Raw genomic sequence first — 2,354 nt, 5'->3', positions numbered from 1 at the left:
AACCGAGCCGCTCCACTGCAGCCATCAGCCATCATTTTAATGTTCTACCGGCTGCACTCCGACAGCCATCGACATCAATAAATAGAGACAGCCTTGTGTTTAGCTGGCTCGCTCGGTTATCGACAGCTATGATGTGTTCACTCCTTTAGATGATATCGTATATTTTGACCATTATAATCACAGGTATATTGTAGTGAATTTCAAATGCACACACATACTGTCTTTTGACCGGTGTTTCAACTTTTGTCCATTTCTACTGTAACACACGTATAGGAGTGAAAGCACAGGCCTAAATTGGGTTCAAGCCAGGACGCTAAGAGTCTCCTGTGTGCTGGCATACCAGGGCACTAAGTGCCTCCTATATATTCACTAAGTGCCTCCTATATATTCACAAAGTGCCTCCTATATATTCACTAAGTGCCTCCTATATATTCACTATGTGCCTCCTATATATTCACTAAGTGCCTCCTATATATTCACTAAGTGCCTCCTATATATTCACTAAGTGCCTCCCATATATTCACTAAGTGCCTCCTATATATTCACTAAGTGCCTCCCATATATTCACTAAGTGCCTCCTATATATTAACTAAGTGCCTCCTATATATTCACTAAGTGCCTCCTATATATTCACTTAGTGCCTCTTATATATTCACTAAGTGCCTCCTATATATTCACTAAGTGCCTCCTATATATTCACTAAGTGCCTCCTATATATTCACTCAGTGCCTCCTATATATTCACTAAGTGCCTCCTATATATTCACTAAGTGCCTCTTATATATTCACTCAGTGCCTCTTATAAATTGTATGTCAAGTTTCTGTCTACAGAATGAAGTATCTCAATACCAGAACACTGGTATTTAGGGAGTTAACCCGACACACACCGACACACAAACGGGCACACAGAATGTGTTAAACTGAACTGTTTAAATGTCTTAACTTTAGATAAGGGAATGGAGAACGGAACATAACTCAGAGAATGAGATCATTAATGGAAAACAGCTCTTCATATAATCAGATGATGCTCTGTTTGAGTTCAGTTCATGCTGGACAATTGGAGAGTGAACTCATCACAACGGCGCAGTGTGATTTTGATGCCAGAGATTCAATAAAGTATTGAAACTTGCATCAACGGATCTGATTCTCCTTCCTTACGACCAGAAACCAAAAGTCACCACATTTTTGGCGCTGCGAGCAGGGTCTGGTTCAAAAGATTGAAAAAGGGCCTGCGAGTGCGGGGCAAGTGGTCTGATCAGCCAAAAGAGAGGTAAGCGTTATTATTACTCTCAAAAATGGCCTCGTGAGCGTGGGCCCCCCGTGGGCCGGCTTCAGTCAACCAAACCTAAAGAACTGATTTGACATTTCTGGAAGTAAGAGAGTTGTCTCACATCTGCTAAATTAAACTACTAATATACTGCATGATACATGATGTATCTCACCTAACTTTGAGCATATAGTTGGGTTTATTTTGTACTTGTGTCAGAAGGAAATGCATGATGCGTTCAAAGTAGTTGTTAGAAGAATAATGGATGATCCATTATTTAGTAGTAAAGTAGTTGTTTGCCATAGCGCATAATGCACCGTCCGTCTTTAATATCTGTTGAACTTTGAGTTGTGTCATTCTGAAACTATTCTGAGATTAGAGTAGTCGTCAAGAGGTGACAGTGAGATTTTTGTTGAACTTTGAGTTGTCTCATTCTGAAACTATTCTGAGAGAGTAGTCGTCAAGAGGTGACAGTGAGATTTTTGTAGAATTGTATTATTGAAAGGAGTTGTGAGATGTTTCCTGTTGAAATAGAACAAGGGTTTTGCTGCAAATGAGTCTAGATAGGGCCAGAAAGATAGGGCCTAGGTACTGTAGCTTTATCTGAGAGCGAGTCCAACATTTGGCGTGCATTCGTGGTGTGTTGGTGCCATCAAGTGGCTATTGTTGAAATAGTTCCTATATGAGTGTGTGGGTCTAGACTGATTATAAGGATATTCGTTTAAGTGTTGATTTGGTGTTGGTGAGAAGTAACAGAGTTGTTGTGTGTCTTGTCTTTATTGTACTACCGGTAAATATATATACGTTTGGTGTTTGGGCGTGGTCCGAAGGACCACCATATAATAGGCTATGTTGTATAAAGGAGTGATGTAAGCTATTGTTATTGGTCTGGTTCTCCTATACTGTCAATCTGAAATAAGCATATACACACCTGACATTAGTCTCTTTCTATTTTACTTTTTTAAATAAGCATATACACACCTGACATTAGTCTCTTTCTATTTTAATAAGCATATACACACCTCACATTAGTCTCTTTCTATTTGACTTTTTTTCCAAAAAGCTAAACCGGTACCTTTTCTCTGCGT

The sequence above is a fragment of the Borostomias antarcticus genome (genome assembly GCF_949987555.1).
Source record: "Borostomias antarcticus genome assembly, contig: scaffold_57, whole genome shotgun sequence".
Taxonomy (NCBI): domain Eukaryota; kingdom Metazoa; phylum Chordata; class Actinopteri; order Stomiiformes; family Stomiidae; genus Borostomias; species Borostomias antarcticus.
The sequence above is the reverse complement of the archived record's forward strand: the minus strand, read 5'-3'. Positions refer to the sequence as shown.